This window comes from Scomber japonicus, chromosome 5 (assembly GCF_027409825.1).
Source record: "Scomber japonicus isolate fScoJap1 chromosome 5, fScoJap1.pri, whole genome shotgun sequence".
Lineage (NCBI taxonomy): Eukaryota > Metazoa > Chordata > Actinopteri > Scombriformes > Scombridae > Scomber > Scomber japonicus.
The window spans coordinates 15,384,699-15,403,860 of NC_070582.1; the positions used below are offsets into that span (position 1 = coordinate 15,384,699).

The 19,162-nt window shown below is 40.7% G+C and overlaps 1 long non-coding RNA gene across 1 annotated transcript; it reads right to left on the reverse strand.

Annotated features, from left to right (window-relative positions):
* Positions 1-465: 465 nt before the first annotated feature.
* Positions 466-14,780, reverse strand: LOC128358821 (uncharacterized). The gene is made up of 3 exons (XR_008321415.1): positions 14,264-14,780; positions 7,368-7,458; positions 466-562 (listed from the first exon to the last, which is right to left on the reverse strand). It is a non-coding gene; the product is annotated as an uncharacterized LOC128358821 (long non-coding RNA).
* Between the last annotated feature and the right edge of the window lie 4,382 nt (positions 14,781-19,162).

Consider the following 19,162-nt stretch of genomic DNA (forward strand, 5'->3'; position numbering starts at 1 on the left):
TCAACACAAGTTGTATTTTTTTTTTTACTTCTCACATCTCTAATCTTTACTTTTTATTCTAAAATAACAATAATTTTACTTTGTCAGGCCTCTAAAAAATTCTTCTAATAAAAAAAAAAAAATCACTCTTTTCGGCTGAATTCCTCTCAACTCAACTGCTTTAAATAGTCCCAAGCCAAACATATTTGGGAACCACTGCTCTATACTTAAGCTTTACTGCAACATACAGTATAATGACTGTTAAAAAGAAACAGTCTCTGCTGATTCAACAGTATTTCCCCTTATTTTATTAGTACTGTTTGTGTACTTCAGAGAGGAGAGTGTTAACATCAGTGACCAGTGTAGAGAGTGGGCGAGCTCGAACTAGATCATATCCTGGCCCACATGTGCAGAGCAGAGGGCCGCAGCTGCTGCCGCTGTTAATGTTTCTCACCTGCTCTGTAACACGCAGCGAAAGGGGGTGGGGGGGCACTGGCCTATCGCCTCCTCCTTCCATCAGAGTTTCAACAGCATGTCAGGTAGCCTCCATCTGAAAATCCCCATGAGGGAAAATCTGTTACCTCTGTAACAAAGGAAATGGAGAAATACTTCAACATGATGACTTTAAGGTTTGACTTCTGTAAGATCAATCGCAAAAACCCCAGTGGCTGACAAACCGTATAATAGCGTTTTTGATTCTTCGGTTAAAACATATTGCCTGGGTGTACTTGCAATTTGTGTATGTAGTTATATGCATTTACAGCAACAAACTGCTGAAACAAAGTCATACCAAGACAATCTTTGTCAGCACATATCTCTACAGTAACATTATTCTGTCTGTGAATGTGCAAATGTACAGCACAGCACAATACAGAACGGTATGTCTTGAGCTGAGAGATCCCATTGTGTCTGCTCAGTGGTGAGTCTGAGGCTCTCTGCATTATTCAGCACTGCCTTACTTACACTGTAGCCCAGGATGAGTGGATTGTAAGTATGCCCAGGCACACATCCATACAGGATAACTGACACATGTGAAGAATACACAGGCACTTTGCATACTGAAGCCGTGTGACAGAAGGAAAGATATGGCAACTAAAGAATGCACATACTGTACTAACAAAAACAGAAGATAATGTGCATTGACCCAATTTTCCCACAACACATTTAATTTGAAGCTAATGATGCCCAGAAATTACAAAAGTTAATACATTTCCAAACTACAAAAGGCTGCAAGCGCTGCTGTTTTGCAGGACTACAAATGATTATTATTTTCATTTTACATTTTCATCTGAGGTCCTTGAACAGTAACTGCATATAGAAACCTGTCTGCATAGAGCATATCTGCATTCATATCACAGTCTATTCTCATTGTGCAGACCTGCAAAAAGCTCAGCGGTGTGGGGGCCAGACTTCATAAGGTAAGGTCAAACCACACTGTCCTCTCCCTCTGCTGACTGGACATACTTCAATCTAATATAGTAGATGGCTCTGGGGTCCTGACCAACTGAGTGCATGTCCAGGAAAGCTATTGCTTTCAAGTGAAGCCAGTTGCTATCATCCAGTGACAGGAAAATATTCACACTCACCCCCCCCACCTCCACACACACGTAGAGCAGAATATGCAAGGCAAGCACACACACATGAACACATAGAAATATGCACTCACAGATGCACACAAACAAGCATGTACCCTTTTGCACACATGTTTTGTTATGCAATACAGTCTAAAACACTCCCTTACTTAGCGCTTGTCCACCTGAAAAGGCAGACTCCTTAAAGGTGTGCAAACTCAGCAGGCACTCCTTCACTTGAAAGCGAGTCTGTAACCGATACCCTGCTTCAGCCTTACACCTCCATTAGTTGTTTAGAAGTGCTGGGGTGCAAAGACCTGCTTTCTACACCTCATCGTCTTATAATGTCACACAAACACAATCACACTGGAGCATGCATCAAGAGTTCATAAACAAATACACACACACACACACACACACACACACACACACACACACACACACACACACACACACACACACACGGACACGGACACCATTTTGAGTGCACGTTCATGTACACACACACTGACACCCAAACATGGAAAAATACCCTTTAGAGGGAATAAGGCAAAACATGATATTCATTTACCTCATCACATTTTCACAGTGTTCACAGCAGAGGCTTAAAAAGCCACTTTAATTCAATCACACTTCAGTCTAAGTGCTACAGAGCCTATCAATCAATACCAAAGCTGAGTTTCACTGCAGTTATAGTAGGACGGAGTGAAGTGCTGTAACCTTGCAACCTGATCTATGGAGTTCTGGTGGTCTGTGGTCAGTCAGTGTGGTGGCTAATTCAGCAAAAGCAGCTGGACATTTACACAGTATGCCTCCACAACCTTCATTATTTCCTTTCAATTTCTGCTTATCCACTATGACGTAATCAAAAACAAAATAATTAAAACATTTTTTCAATGAATGCATTCTCACCAGTCCAGGTTCTAAATTTAGCTAGTGGACATTGACATTTTAATTTCTTTTATTTAAAAAATTCTAAGCTAGTGCAAGAATGCCAGCTTAGATCCATAGTCTTGTTTACTTATTCTATAATCAGATGTTTATGGATTTATATCATCATTGAGAATGAGTATTTTATTAAGACTCTTGTATCTGCACGCGTGTAAAACATTTTAGAGAATTTACTTCTTTGGTTAAATGAAAAAGGAGGGTTTTGCACTGCAGAAAAACACATTAATTGTCTTCAAAGTAAGGTAATGGCCAAAACCTAGGCTTTGATACCCAGCATAGGAGGTCTGCTCACTGTAGCTCTCTTTTCATGTTATCATTAAAGCACTTAGTGAGTTTCAAGCAAGACTACTATTCTTCAGACTCTTCCTCAGATTTACCACTCTCCATAGTCTAGCTTTTGAGGATGCCTTTTGGCACAAAAGGATTAAATGAGCACATTAACTTGAGTTATTCAAGTATGTCTATGCACAGTATATGTGCTCATTCATCATTATGTTTATACATGAGTGGTGCACGTTATATCAGGGATGTGGTCAGGAACACACAGACATTTGTATGTGTGTAACCTACTGTGGCTGTATACATCTACATGTGAGCCCTGCTACAAGTGAAGTCGTGTCTGGGTGCAGACAGGAGGAATCCAGATAGACACGGCGGAGCATTTATAAAGGGAAGCATGGCTTCTGTGCCCCCCCGCCCCAGGCCCCTCAGGATAGCACAGCAGGCATGACCCATCTATTTATACCAAGGCCAGGGGGGAGGCAGAGAGAGGAGGGGGAGGACAGGAGTGGGGGAAGAGGAGAGACTGCATGGGTAGGTCCTGTTACACATGCCAGGGGGGATGGCTGGGGCAAGCCACAGGGGGATTCTGCTCAAAGTCAGACAGGCTGACCTCCCCGTCACCTCTGCATGAGGCAGATATTGAGCTCACAAACCTTGTGCAAGTGTGTGTGAGGAAAGATGAAGGAGTTTATAGGTGTATGCATGTGTGTATATGAAGTTGTTTGAATGTGCCAACGAGTCCGTGTGTGTAGAGCAGTTCATGTATGAATTAATGCATGCATACTGTGTGCACTTGTGGATGTGGGGTGATGGAGTGTGCATGTACTCACGCCTACGTGCATAATATGTGTGTCTGCCTGTCAGGCTGTGAGATGAACCGGCCCCAGTGACTTAGCTCCCTTCCATCCCACCATCCCCCAGCAGAGCCATAAACATGCCAGGTGAAGAGGGCTGGATCAGGCAGAGTTAGCTGATCCCAGTGCGGCTCCCTGGCCACATCTTTAGAGGTAAAAAACGACCCCAATCATTGTAATGCAGCAGCAAGGGTCACCCAGACCACTCAGCCCAACTTTGCCAGCTGCTTCTCATCTCTCACACACAGTGTACAGTCACATGTACATAAAGAACATACACACACTTGCATCCATGAGTGTGCACACAGACATGGTAAGGATGCACAGCAGGGCATAAGCCTATGGAAAGGGCTACATGGAAATTACATGTGTATGAAGTGCTGGCAGGTGTCTGTTAAAATTGTATATCATGACACCTAAAATATGTGTTAAGCAGTGTGCTCATATGTGCTCAAGGCAAACAAGTTTATTCAGTATTAGTAAAGAGAAAATAACACTGATGCCCATTACTCCTTACTCTAATATCAGGACACCTTTTCACATATTTGACTAACTTTTCATGCTATAACCATAGATGACAACACACAAACTCCATTAAAGAAGAAAACAGTGTCCTGACCAACAATGTCCTAACCAACAATAAGCCAATTCAGGTAATATTTAGGGTCTAACTTTATTTTAGGGTTATAATGCTATCAGCCTTGTATAAGGTCATGATCAAATGGGTATTTTATACATCAACTACTTTCTATTTTCTGCTCAAGTAGATATTCACAGGCATAGTCTTTGTGCCACCATGCTAATGGAAGCTGGTGAAACTGGTGCACTGCCATGTGGCTGATGATGACCTGTAGGGCCCCTGTCTATTAAGGGAGGTCTATAGTCCTGACACGTCTGCATGCCCAGCTTTGCTTTGACCTGCCTGCAGGGCCCCTTTCGGCTTGGGCAGTGCCCCATCAAGCTGCATCTGTCGCCAGCTATATTTAGAGGGTGGGACAAATACCTTTCTCCCTGGATATGAACTTCAGCTGACAGACAGAGGGCCAGAGTAGGCAGACAGGGATCAGTCCAGTTTGTAACCTTGAAGAGCTTGTTAGCCCCAGGCTACAGCTGGCTGTACTCAGACCCACTACAGTGGTTAGCAGTTACAGCTGAAAGCTAAGGCTGTAAATACAGCTCAGTTAACCACAGTTAGCATTGAAAAGCTTGATTTGGCAGCAGTTATTAGCTTTAGTGCCTATAGTTCCAGGCCTGCTGCCAAAATGAAGGAGAGTATAAAGTAATGTACCCTGATAAAGAAATCTAATACTTTTCCCTCTGTGAGTTATAGAAGAATAATGAATACATTTCTGTGGATTTGAATCACCTTCAAATAAGTCCTACATTTCTGCCTATAAGCATTTGTGTGTGGCAGTGCCAGCGAGGCAGCCAGTGTGCGATATGTGACCATGTTGCATGGCCATCTGCTCTATATAACCATAAACAAATGCAGGCAGGCCAGCTTTTACAGTATCATTTCCAAGAGGTCTAGGCTGGGTAAATGTATTCATGCTTTGGTCTCTGGGTAGATGCTGTAGAGATATGCCCTAGAAACAGACCACTGTTATGCAATAGCATTCATAATTCATTCCACAAACACAATATGGAGGCCACTCTGTCCCATATGCAAACACATGGCCAGATTAAGGAGTGAGGAGCCAAAGGGGACAGAGTGCATTCTAAACTGTTAGCAAAGCCATTGACTGTCTGTCTGTCTCAGTGAGAGCTTGTCTGTGACAAGCCTAAATAGGCCAGGTCTTACTGCTGGAGGGACTTCTGCTATATTTTGCACCTACAGTCTAAATCAGTTGCATGCCAGCAAAGATACACACTGATACAGTGAGGCAGTGTGTGCAGCAATTTAAGGCCATGAACAGATATATTAATCATATACAATATGTTCTTGTGCTATGTTTGTGTAAGCTTTCAATATGTTCTGCCCCACCAACACCAAGGTACATATTCTAAATATGTCAATGTCTTCCACATTCCTTTAAAGGGAAGCCAATGTTTTAAGAGGTTGGTCCAATTGTTAAACAACCAAATCATTGCTGTGTCCTTGTTCGAGTAATTGTTCTGGTGCTTCCTTTAGCTAACAGTGAGTAAGATTACTTCAAAAATAAGAAAATTGGCAACACTTTATAAAGATAATAAACTATTTTAAACATTTAGAGGCTAATCCCATAATGAAAGTGATGGCTAATGGGAGAAAACCAGTGTGCAAGAGATAAATAATTGGTTGTTTAACTTAAATAGTTCCAAAAGTAACTGGGCTGGATGAATTAGTCCAAATTATTTAATTTTCATATATGTGCGGGTAAAATAACCAAAAATAGTTTTATTACTGAAATGTTCAGTCCTCTTTCCCCTAATTATTTATTTTGAGTCAACATAGTGCTAGCTAAGGACTGGGTGATTTTGTGTGGCTTTGTCAGGTAAGTTTAGCAATTGCCTGATCCACAGAGACATAGCAGCAGACATCTACTGAAAGCTTGATATAGTATCTGTGGTCTTGGGGTCAGGGGATAGGAGGATTTTAAAAACATCTGCACATGTAATCAAATGCCTGGCGCATACAGAATTCTAGAGCTGTGGGCAGCTAGCTACTGTAGCTAGACGTTGTAGGGTGGGGCCTGGGGTTTCTAAGTGCATACGATACAGGGACAGTTGGGGTTGAAGCTTCAGCTAACAGTGTGTCTGGTTAGGGTAGAGACAGGTACATAAGCTAGCGTTTAAAACTTTAAACGTGCACTCCAGCTCTAATGTATTGTAAGCAGGCAGGTTGTGTTACTATGGCTGCTGGGGAGTCTGGGTAGTGTGGAGAAAAAAGGGAGGACTGATGATGGGTGGAGGGTGGAAGGGGGTCATGCAGCTGTGAGCCCTGCCAGCACATTTGCCCCAATGGAAAAGAACTGTTTATGGCGTCCACCCAAGGTCAGCTCTTTGAGAAGAGGACCTGGGAAGGGTCCAGAGGGGAGACTGCTTGTATGCAGTCAGTCGGCAACAATTAAAAAGCTCTTCCCATAAGAAAAAGACATATTAAGTATTCCTGCTAGTGAATATTGAAACAGCTCTTTTCTCTAATTCTCACCACTCTTCTCTATTCATGTTAATTTGTTCCTAAACCCAGCATCCAGTTGCACCCACTTTTTCTCCCCTACTTTACTCTGTCCCTCTCATCCTGCTACCTGACTACTTTGGCAGCGATACACAAAATGGCGGCGGGGAGCAGAGAGCTGGAAGGCAGAGAGTGGAAGCCATTTTCTAACAGATTCAGGCCCAGGCACAGGCACAGACAGAGTCAAGACTTCATATGCCTGGTGGACAATTAAGAATACACCCAAAGTGTTTTCTGTTCATCTGCATTAAATATTGTTTTGGTTTGTTTCTTTTTAAATACACAAAACTAGAAAGCCATTGGGACCACTTGGCCTTTCAAATGGGATAAAGGCACAATATCCAGTCATTATGATTTAATCTAATGCAGACTCACATTATAATATGTCTCCGAAAAAAAGAGAAAATAGAAGTAGACAGAGCAGTTAAATGCCCTTGCATGTGACAAATGAAACATATGCAGCATCTAATTACAGATTTCATCTTATTAAATGAAATGCAAGACAATACAACAGCATTATAATACATCATTAAATAGCAACATATTCAATTTGCGATATATTATGGTACTTACAATGCTGCATCCGCCAGTCTGTCTGTCCATGATTTCACTTGTTGGCCAAATTGTCTGTTCATGTGGCTGAAGTTACAATCCAACTTGCTGCCTACAAGAGGGAAAAAGAGAGAGAGAGAAAAAAAGAGACAGGGAGTGAGAATTGTTCAGTCAAAAGAAGGGACAATTTACAGCAAGAGGAACAGAAGAAGAGACGACATTATGGAGAAGGAGAGAAGCAGAAACAGAAAGAGTGACCAATTGGAGAGCCAGCAGCAGCAGCAGCAGCAGCAGTGGAGGGCTGTAGGAGCTCTTCTCTGTAGCCTGTTTACTAATAAGCTCGCCCCACGGTCTTGCCTGGCCAAGGAAACTCATTAGTGGAACATGTAACACACCGCACCCTCTCTGCTGGTCTGTACACCGGCCAACTCTCACTGCCGCATGCTCACCCAACTCCAACACACAAGCTCCTCCGTGGCCTTGGCCTTGCCCAGTAGCACCCACTCGCTGCATACGTGTGCACACTTTGGCATTCTGTATTACTGAAAGCCTACAGTGTCATATGCGTGGGTGAAGTGGTGCATATGCGTGTACTTGTGAGCATAATGAGCGATTTTCTGCACATGCGGCACAGTATGTCCATGTTCACACATGTACAGGCAAGACTACACAGCATTAACGTACAAGGCAGTTTTTATCATGTGCCCATGGTACCATGTGCATATGTAGGCATGTGATGCCAGCACCACTGTATGGTGGTGAAATGGGACAACAGGGGTAGTTAGTCATCATCAGTCGAATCTCAGATAGCAGAAAAATAAAGAGGGTGATGAAGAGAGATATGAGGGCTGTCCTCTAGCAGACCAAGGTGGACACTGCCAATTAAAGGCCTCCACTCAGCGCAGCAGCAGCTGCTGAAGGGTGATAATTCTGTACAAGGACGCTAATTGCAGTGCGGGACACGGCCTTGCTGGGGAAGGGTCTTTTATATATTGTTTCTAACGTTTGTAATTACAGTGCAGTGACTTGGACTGCCGCCAGCACATGTTTATGGGCTCATGAGTAACCCAACTCCTCCAGCCCATGGAGAGAGATTCATGTCCGAACTGTGCACTCACTGCACTGTGTGAGAGTGTGTGTGTGTGTGTGTGTGTGTGTGTGTGTGTGTGTGTGTGTGTGTGTTGTTTGTGTATGTATGCATGTTGATGACTCATGAAGCCTGGGCGAGTATTTGCAGAGGAGATGGTCTACTGTATATCAGTATACTACATGGATAGCTGCAAGTATTCAAAGAAATTGAAATATATATGATATTTTTCAAACTTATATGTGTTACTATCTATTTTTCATATTTAAAACTGAAGTTTGAAGTGAGGAATTCTAACACTGGTTAAGGCACAAACAAATCCTGCAATTCTTGGTCACGCTACCATTACACAGTAGTATACAGGCTCAGAAAGAAACCTAAATATACAAACATTTTTTTCGTGTTGAATTACACAGTTTAAATGAGTACTGATGTTGAGGAAATTGCAGTCAAATCAGTAAGGGAAGAATGAGGGTTATGATCAAAGCACATAGTATATTTAACATTCATTTTTCAGTACAAAAATGAGTTACACAGTGACAGCGCAAACCAGTGTACTGTTTGTTTTCATCACTTAATGGAGCCAACATAATTCAGCTCAGCCCTGATGAACGTTAAGAAAGTGATGAAGTGGAGGTGAGGTGAGAGAAGGGATTTACAGTATTTTGATAGTCAGAGAGTTGCAGGCGAGGCCTTTCAACACTTCCAACTCTACCTCCAAGTGGAACAATTTTGCTGATTTGACAGTTTTTACTGACTAAATTGCTTTGGCGACCGTGGAGGCCAAAAGCTGAAGAAATATATGAGCGTTGGAAACAAAATGTTGAGTGGGCGCAGCTCAGCGTTATCTGGAATATCGCTTTGCCTGGCAGGTACATAAAACAAGTATCTGTCCTGACAATGTGTGCTAAAAGACACACGTGATACTGTAGACCACAGACTAAAGAGCCTCTAAAACACATATTGAATACATTGAGTGGTCAGAGGCACAAAAAAAAGTGTTTCATTTTGGTGATTCTAATTAATTAATCTGGTTGGGTGAAACAAATCGCTCTGTCTGTCTCAAATGTCTGACAGAATTCCCTTGAGTAAGTTGCCTCAATGCTCAGTGTTCAACAAAAGGACTGGTTATACTGCAAGTGTGTCAGAAAATTGTCCTTGCGTGAACAAACTTGAGAATGAACCTGCTGACCTCAGCCTAGTAGCGACTAGATTGTTGTTCACCGTGGGGATATTTGAACAGGTTTTTCTACTGACTGACAACTGTTAAATAAAAGCCTGAAGGAGTATATTTCTACTGATTGACAGCAGTACTGTAAAATCTTAGTAATTGACTCACAGGTTTTTGCATAATACACTGTGACCTTTAGACACAGTAGGCTGCCAAAGTGGGAAATTTCAATCCAGCTCCATTTCAACAAGCAGTGACCTGCTTGTGCTAACCTGCTGCACAGTGTTATTCACTTTTCACCTCTGCTCATAGTTTGTCAGTAAGAATATCTGACCTGATTCAAAGGTGGAGCTGCAAAGCCATATTGATATCCCATATAAACATATTTTCAAGTTGTATGATATCATCTGACATTTTATTTTACATGTTCTTCATTCTATACATGTGTACTTGAACTTGAGAAATAACGAAATGGAAAATGTGACTGCTTATATTATTGCAAGTGGGTTCTGCAGTAAACATCTTAATTTCTGGCCTAGTGGTTTATGTAGCAATTCTATTATCTGTATAGTCATCACAAAAAACGTATTTCTACATTGCCCTTCATAAAAATGAATTACAATCATTCAAATTTAATACCATATTGTAAACCACGAGTGCATGTTGTATTTGTCTTAACTGATTAAATGTATGGAAAGTAAAAAATCAAAGTCCTCTAAAACAGACATTTTTAGAGGCAGTGCTGTATGTCAGTCATATCCCTGCCCCTGACAGTCCTCCAGAGAGCTCAGATATACAAAATAAATTTAATTATGCCAGGTTTTTTAGTTTTATTGTACTTAAAACAGCACATTGAAACCGTTTTAGCGGTAGGAATAAAAGAGGCTTCATTATTATGGCAGAAAAAAAAATATTTACAGTGAGTGCTTGGCCTCTATTCACCACTCCAATCTGGATTTCATATTAGCCAGGAGGAAATTGGATGGAATTCACAACATCACAGCAAGCTCATAAATGAAACAAAATCACATAATCTTAAATACCAATTTATCCACTTAACAAATGAAGCAGTGTATTGGTGGCTTATTGCTGTGTTGTACTGGCGAATGACTAATTTTTACTGTGTTGCACTAGTGAGAATACACTGAGCACTGGCACATGACCTAAACCACATACTGAACACTTCAAAAGTATCTGGCATAAATACTCAGATCTGGAGATATACAGTATACAGTGCTGCTACACCACACATGATCATTCAAATCTACAAAAGGAAACATATATTCAAAAGGACATCTTTAAATCAAAATTGTCTTTCACTTCTATTTAGGTCACACAACAAAAATATTTTAAAAAACCGTCATATTCTAATCTGTTAATTCTATATGTTAATGTTGAGTGAAATAAGATTTTTAATATTAAACTTGAATGTATGGCAATGCTTCAGGCTGTCAGTTTGTGGGAATAGGTTTAAAAAAAATCTACATGCCCTTAACAGGCTGAGAATAACACACTATTTTGGGCAAGTAATATCTTACAAATTTACAAACTCAAGTAAAAAGTAAACTTTTTCTACAGTATTCTAAAATCAGAACTAGCTAAGTATTAGTTCAAACGAAATGCTGAGATTTGCAGTTTGAAACAAGTAAATATTAAGTCAGTGCTTAACAAGTGAAAGAATGGTCAGAAGACACAACAGCAGCAGCAACACACCAACGGTGGCAAAACTGGAAATAAAATTATAAAAATGTGTAATGATTTCCAAAAATCAAGAATGATCCAGCTAGCAAGTAGAGGACACATGCACGAGCACATGTGTGTTGACTGTCTGACACACACACACACACACACACACACACACACACAGTCTCAGAACAAAATATGCTGATACTGTGTATTCACAAACCATTACTGTATAATCTCATTTTTCATTATTTAGAGTTATTTTGTTGAATGCTCTCTGGTGTGTTTCTCATCTCCAAAGACATCTGCTTACAGAAAAAAAAGTATTTTTTTTCTCTGCAGGGACTCATTCATTGTAGCTTGATGAGAGAACTTTTTTAAATGATGTATTTTTGTCTACATTTACTACGTAATATTTTAACACAAAACTCAAATGTGTCTAAATTTATCACAAATTAAATAAAACACATTAAAGGTAAGCCATTAAGGAAAAATAATTCAAATTATTTTTTTAAGTCTGGATCGTATAGAATAATAATAATTACGTACTTAATTGTAAAGAATACAATTCTTCAAAACATTTCACAATGTGCAAATTATTTCCACAACACTCGTTTTTGGATTTTTCACTTAATACCCAAATCATGAAAAAGTTTTGAAGTGTTCTCACTTCTTTGCATTTTCACAAAATATTTATTATTCATCATTAACTAGTATAGTCTAGTTAAGTATAAGTATAGTCTCATTCAAATATTGTGTTGGAATACAATTTCATTCAAAATGCAGAAGAAAAAGTTCAAGGCCACCGTCAAGTTTAAGTTTAGGAACTTGTTGTTCTAGCATGGCCTGCAGTTTCTTTTGGCTCTGCATATTCATACAGTACTTGTACTAGTGTCCAGGAAATAAATAAAAACAATTATTGACTAGAAATATGTAAAATATATTGGCTGATCAAATATTTTTTAAAAAGCCCGTTTTGTCTGTTCGACAGGATCAATAAGATAAACATTTTGAATCCACCATTTCAAAAAGCCTAAAAATACACACACACACACACACACTCTCTCTCTCTCTCTCTCTCTCACACACACACACACACACACACACACACTCTCTCTCTCTCACACACACACACACACACACACACACACACACAGCCCGAAATGGCAAAACTGACAAGGATTTTTTAAAAATGTGTTCACTATTATTTAAAAGTATTAAGTATATGCTGAACCAAAAAAAATGTTATATTATGAATATAGATATGTATGTTTAATTATATACAATTATTTGCAAGTGTGTGTGTCCCACAATTTTTGTATCTGTGTAGATGCAGTATAACTGATGTTTGCTTCAGTGCACAAAATGCCTCATTGTGGGCTGTACCAGACTTTTGGATTGGTCAGGTATACTTTTACAGAGAGAGAAAATACTGCAAACCCTCACCGCCCTGCCATCTGCCTCTCAACATGCAACCTTCCCCTGGACCTCTGCCATCTACTGCCAAAAAGGCCTTAGGGGTGGAGTAGTGTGATACTCTGCCAGCCAAAACCATGTGTCCACTGCTAGTTCAGCAGAGCTTATATTCATATGAATGAACATAATCACCTTTGTATGGAAAAGCTGATCTTCAGTGTTTGATCACCTGAAATCTTCAAGTAGTACAAGGTTGGGTTCACCCTTCAAAAAAGTATTTTTATACAAACTCTTGATTAGCAGCTGAACATCTGAGCACACTAAGCACAAAATAAGCCAAAGAAGGAAGATTTCCATGAGTCAACTGCTAATATATATGTATATATACATTCAAAAACAGTGATTACTAAGTATTTGGTTCTTCCGTACAATAAAATACTACAAATCAAATGTTATTATTAGACCTGGGGATGGTAAATTGCTATATAAACACCTCATACAGTAATGCAACCTGAATGTTCTATTAATTTGATGAAGTTAACAGCCAAGTATCTGACAAAAAGCAGAATGAGCCGAAGTCAATTAGCTTCATATCCGAGGTTGCGTATCTTAAGTCATTGCAAAGCATTTATTAAACACTTCTCATTATTGTAGAATTGCTTTATGACTGCTTACACAGCTTTATTGCTCAATCAGGGTTGGTTCTTCCTTCAAATGAAAACAAGGGGCTGTTTTTATATGCATCAATACAATTATAAGAGCAAGTCTTTCTATGCAGAAAATATTACTGTGCAAAACAGAAATCCTATGAAATCCTGTGTTCAAAGAAATATGGTATAGATCTCAGGAAATAATGTGTTCAGCAGTAAAATTAGGTGTGCATAGGCAAATTCCTTGCAAATGGCAAAGTGATGGACTGTACTATATTTATTCTCTATTCTGCCTTCCTACACGAGATACAAACTTGGCAATTACTGCCAGGAAAAATTCAAAATTCAAAGGAATGCAGAGTATTTTCATTGAAATGTAGCTGACAGTGAAGCTTTTGAGAACATTAAACCGATCAAACCAATCAGTACACCACGTACTTCTCTTCATAAAGTACATGCTAAGCCCAGACCGCATCACTCATATGAAATACCTCCACAACCGTGGCCTTCTACTCATCCACTGATTACCACGAAGTAGGATTATCCAGGCTGCAATCAAAGTGCTATTAATGACTTTTGTTTTTGCATTACTAAATTACAACTAGGGTTGTAGAGGGGTGAGAAAAGTTATAGAAAAGCATCTTCGAAGTTGAAGTAAAAGATCTGTCGGTCTCATATGTTCAATCGAAGATGTTCCTACATTATAAACTACATGATTGCGTAGGATTTTATATTCAGATGTATAAATGCGCGTTCAGGTAAAAAGAAACTTTGTGTAAGAACCTCAAGTGCATCAAATGTTTATTTGTACAGGATTCCTGTTAAACATGGAAGCCTAGAATGTAAACACATGGTTAAACTTCCATCTAAACCGCACAAGCGTACACAAATTAAAACAGATATTACTCACCCATTTTTCAGAGCAACGGTGGTAAATGTCCGGTCTGGATGTGAAATTCAGCAGCTTTTCCCGCTTTGATCCACATCTCTGTCAAGAAGAGGAGAAAGCCATAAGCTCCCGTTTGGTGGTGCCTGCAAGATCCAGTGATTTCCCTCAGACTGTCCCCCTCACAGCTGTGCCTGTGCCCCAGCACCAGCTCCAGTCTGAACCCCAGACTTAATCACAGCTCCAGGCTCACTCCCTCCTTCAGCCATAGTCTGAGCCCCAAGCTCAGGGCAGCACGGCTCGCCTGCCACCGGCTGGGTCCAGTCCTGGTGAGGCCTGAAACAATAGGAGGCCATGAGGCTGTCTGCAAGGCTCTAGCTAAGCCTGTCTGCTAGTTAACATGTCTTTGAATGAGGAATGTTAGCAAACAGACAAATAGCATGTCTGATGCATGCAAATAGCACAACCAGTCCAGTCACAGCCTTGGCTGGGCACATGAATAATTCAGCAGTCTATATGCTGCTCTCCCACATTACACCCTCCCTCTTTCCCAATGAAATGCCTTCACTTGAATAATTGTGGCAAAGTATTCAAACCTCTGCTTTACCAACAGGCTTGTCTACAAAACCAGCTTTTATACTTCATACAAACATGCAATATGGACACAAAGTGGCCATGCAGAGACACAACATGCAGAGCTACATTTCGCTGCAACATTTTGAAAATTTGCAATTTACTACATTTTCTTTCTCTTATTGCTTTTTAATGTCTTTTGTTTGCAGTTGGCATCTGTCCCAGAAAGAGCTCCGGCTCAGCACACCACTCATTCCCCTGTTAGGAGAGCAAGTCGGTGTGAAAGAGAGAGAACAAGGGTGAGCGAGAGACACAGAGACAGAGAGAGAGGACAAGGAATAGGAAAGAGAAGGAGAGACAGACAGTGAAGACGAAGATGCGGTAGTTCATGCCAGTCGCTGATGAAGGACATGTCTTTAAAACACAGATGTGCAACACGCTCAGATATTGGTCACATTCTCTGCTTGTCATCCATAGTGGTCATCAGGACCATGAGCCTACAGCAAGCAGGTTACCCGTGAGGAATGGCGCCCCAGCACTCCAGGTGGAACAAGGCCCATCACATGGCGAAACACCACCTTGACGAATTTCCATCCAAAAGGAGAAAACTAAATAAATTCTATGAGAAACCCATCAGCGAAGAAAAAATAAGGAGGATGTAGATCATTCTTAGAAAATAAAATACAGAAAAACAGAAGGAACTGCAACAAAATCCAAAGTGATGCAAAAATCAATGCGCCAAAAGTGAGAAAAGGCCGCTAAAAAGCAACTTGTTGCCAGGTTTTGCAGAGCTGCTGTGCAGCTAGTTGGAGGCAGAGGGTTAAAATCCAGCTAGTAGTGAGTGAAAAAAAGCTCCGTCTATGGAAGGGCGGGCTGTGGGGAGGCCCTGACTGTAGAAATAGCAGCAGACTTTTTTTCTTTTTTTCCCTCGCAGAGCTTAAGTCTCCCCCTTGCGTGTGGCTGGAGCAGAAAGAGGGGAGCAACCGAAACAGAGAGAGAAAAAGAAGAGAGAGAGAGGAAGAGAGGAGGAGACAGTGAGCGCACAGTGAAGGGGAGAAAAGCTCCACTGATGATGAAATAGGAGGTGCGGCGGAGCGCACTTTTTCATCACACGTCCAACACGGCAAGGAACTGTATTTGCTCTGGAGACGGGGGAGAAGGAGGGAGGAAGGGAGGTAGGGAGCATAAGATGGGTGGGAGATGGAGACACAGAAGGAAAGAGAGAGAGGGAGAGTGGGAGGGTGGAAAGCACTAAATGTGGGAGGGGTGGAGGAGGAAGAATGACACAGAAATCCACTCCTCCGGCAGTGCGCAGACGCAGTGCACACACTCACACGCCATACTGGGATATACTATACAGTACCTCAGCTACTATATCAACTAGTGAAAAGAAAAGCAAGAAAAAAGAGAGAGCACACAATCATTCAGAATGGACTGCCCTGCTGAAGAATCCTTGAAATATGCAACACCTCTGAGAGCTGGTTGAATTATTAACCTTATCTCTTACTGTAGTGGGGCTCTTGTTGCTGCAACAGTCTTCGGAGCACACTCTGAAAGGAGCACACATTCTCGGAGTGCATTAACTCTTTAGCATGCCACAGTGACTAGCGTGAATGCACAGAATAGACCAGAGAGACACACACACACCAGCACACACACACCAGCACACACACACCAGCACACACACACACACACACACACACACACACAGGAAAAAGATAAGCTTCCAGAGTGTTTATTTCAGTAACATGTGGCAAACGCACAGCTAAGACCCTCCTCCTTGCCTGGGCTCTGTCACAAAGCAAGCTGAATGCTGAAGCTGAACCCTTGCAGCTATTTTGGCACCAAGTCAAGAGGCTGATAAGCATTTTTGGGTGAGACTACGCTGCTTTTCCTCGAGGAAAAACAGCTGCCACTTGCCCAGTGACGTGCATTCAACAGTTCCGAGGAAATTTCGAGAGAAACCCCAAGAGATGTTGATTTGTCCTGTTCAAAATGGAGGAGGGATAAAAAAGAAAACATGATGGTTTAAACAATTTGTTCAAACCAAATCCATTCACTGAGCGTAAGCTAGACAGTGAGAGAAGTAGAGGGAGAGACCTAAACAGCATGGCTGTTTCCACCATCTTAGATTGTATTGATTATTCTTCGCTGTAACGTCTGTCTCTCTCACACACGCTAGCTCTCTTTCTCTCCCTTTCTGTCCCTCCCTCCCTCTTTCTGCCTCTGTTCTGCCACCTTCTCTACTCGGCGATCAGCATTTGGCTTTTTCCATTTGTGGCAGATTACTGTAACGCTATTGTACAACAACTTCCTGCCTCTTTTGGCTCTGGTTCTAAAAACTGCAAAGGCAGAGCTCGTGGCTTTAAACTTTTTCCCCTCGGCCTTGAACTACAGGAACTCTATAAGGAGAGAAAGGGAGGAAGGAGTTATGTAAAGTGTATCTGTTACTGAGGAACTATTTTCATTGCATTTCTGCTTTATAAACTCTGAGAATTAAAGAGGGCAAGAGGGGACTACATGCCTAGCAGAGACAATGAAAGAAAGAAAAAAAAAAGGTGGGGGATAAACTTTTCTTACTTTTACTCTGAATACTTTCTGTTGGTTTTGGAGGGCACTGCGTTATTAGTGGGGCTCAAGCTCACGCACATTTGTCTAACATGGCTGCTACTGCTTCAGGCTGCACAGTTTGTGAGGGCTGCTTTCATAGAACGGACACCACCCTGTTCCTCGGCGGCTCTCTTCCTTACTACAGCAGCACAGAGACTGGACTCTCAACACAGTCAGAAGAAAATGCTAGAATTATTTACACTGACTTAGTGCAGAAGGGCTGGATTGCAATTGATTTGTTCTCTGCTCTCTTTCCCTAAATGAGATACATGCTCAGTTCAGGCGTCTACATTGGCATGAGCTATAGAATCCTATCAGAAGGAGTGCAGCCACACGTCACATCTCACCATGCGTTTTAACCAATTGAGAAACCCGTGACTTCATCATGGTTACGATGTATAAAGCTGTAATATATATATATGTTAAAAGACCTTCATTGAGAATACCTTGGGACATTAAACAAAGCATGTTAGAGCTGCAAGCATTGAAGTGAGGAGTTTTAGAGAGACATACTTGTGTGTTCATGCTTAGTGTGCAAACTGCACTTTGCAAGGCATAAAGTTCATTCGAGGATACAGTTTTGGTTTTGGGTCGCCTGCCAGCTTAAACCACTTCACTCCTCTACATTGTTCCTCTGATGCGTTTTCCAATACTTCACATTTTAATTCTTCAGTTGTAATTCATCATATTTTAACAACTACAACTCTCGTTTTTAATTGACTAAATATGTTGAACTGTTTTAGAGGAGGTGCATTGGTGAAGTTGCTTTTGAATGCTCAGTATAACTGTTTACTACCATCACATTTTTCCTGATTAAATTATCAAATGAGCTGAATGTTTTTAGAATTTTCACAGTGCAATAAAATGTAACTTTTAATTTGCCAGCTTAAAAGAACCAAAGTAGTGAAAAGCAACAACTTTTCTTTTGGAGTACATGGCTGCAACATCTGTGTGACACAGATTCAGTCAATTAGGCCAATTCATAAACAAAATGGCAGATGGTGCCATGTTATGGACTCTACTTGACATCATTTGAGTTTTATTTTTTGAAAAAGAATTAAATAGAAAAAAAATTGCATCCTAAACTGCAAATCTTTTAGTTTGTATAAAGAATAAGATGTCTATTGAAATTCGTATTTTATGTCTTATAAAACACATACAAAGATTCCATAAAAAACTGCAGGGGAATAAATCTGTTCAAAATGGTAAATATATATTTTGCATAGAAAAATGTGTTGCTGTTATATATACCTTCTACAAAAATAATAGATTTTTTAAAAAACTATTATTATCATTATTATGTGGATATTAGGGACTTGAGTAAAGTTTTTGTCTCAGATTTGTACTGAGTGAACTCTTGGCCTCCTATACTGTGTGTGCTGTGGAATGCTGCAGTCAGGAGGAGACACTAAAGACATATTTCAGTGATTTTGCATCGTCTTCAAAGACATTTCTCAATCAGAGTAAATACTGTATTACAGAAAGTTCAGTTCAGGGGACAAGACGAGGACACATTAAAAAGACACAGTTTTTCTATAGATGTCTCTGTCCAGCTAAAGGAAACAGTGAGGAGAACAGGAGGAATATGACATTGCTGTGGGCTGAAAAGACAAACAATATTTGCACTTAGTCATATGCAAACATCAAGGAGGCATTAGGAGGTCGGTGAAGAGGGAAGATGGAGTATGCTTGGTCAGCAACAACCACTACATCAACATATTAGACATGATATGAGGCATA